This window comes from Penaeus monodon, chromosome 31, assembly GCF_015228065.2.
Source record: "Penaeus monodon isolate SGIC_2016 chromosome 31, NSTDA_Pmon_1, whole genome shotgun sequence".
Taxonomy (NCBI): domain Eukaryota; kingdom Metazoa; phylum Arthropoda; class Malacostraca; order Decapoda; family Penaeidae; genus Penaeus; species Penaeus monodon.
The window spans coordinates 18,409,048-18,409,307 of NC_051416.1; positions in this window are offsets into that span (position 1 = coordinate 18,409,048).

A 260-nucleotide genomic window follows, 5' to 3' on the forward strand; every position below is an offset into this window, starting at 1 on the left:
CCTTTGGGGGACTGTCGCAACCAAGCGTGTGGGTATTCCCTCACCGAACCAAGTCCACGGGGCACGGTTTGGGTCACACTATGACCTGGCGTTCTTATCCGGGTTGAAACCTGGGATCGCTCCCAGGGGGGTTTGAACCCCAGTCCACAGGGTCAGCTAGTAAGAGCCTAAACTGACTGAGCCACGACGGACCCACAAAGGTGGAGGCTCTCGGTCGAGCCAGCTGCCATGTCCCCTGGTGTTACTGGTTTGGTAGGGTT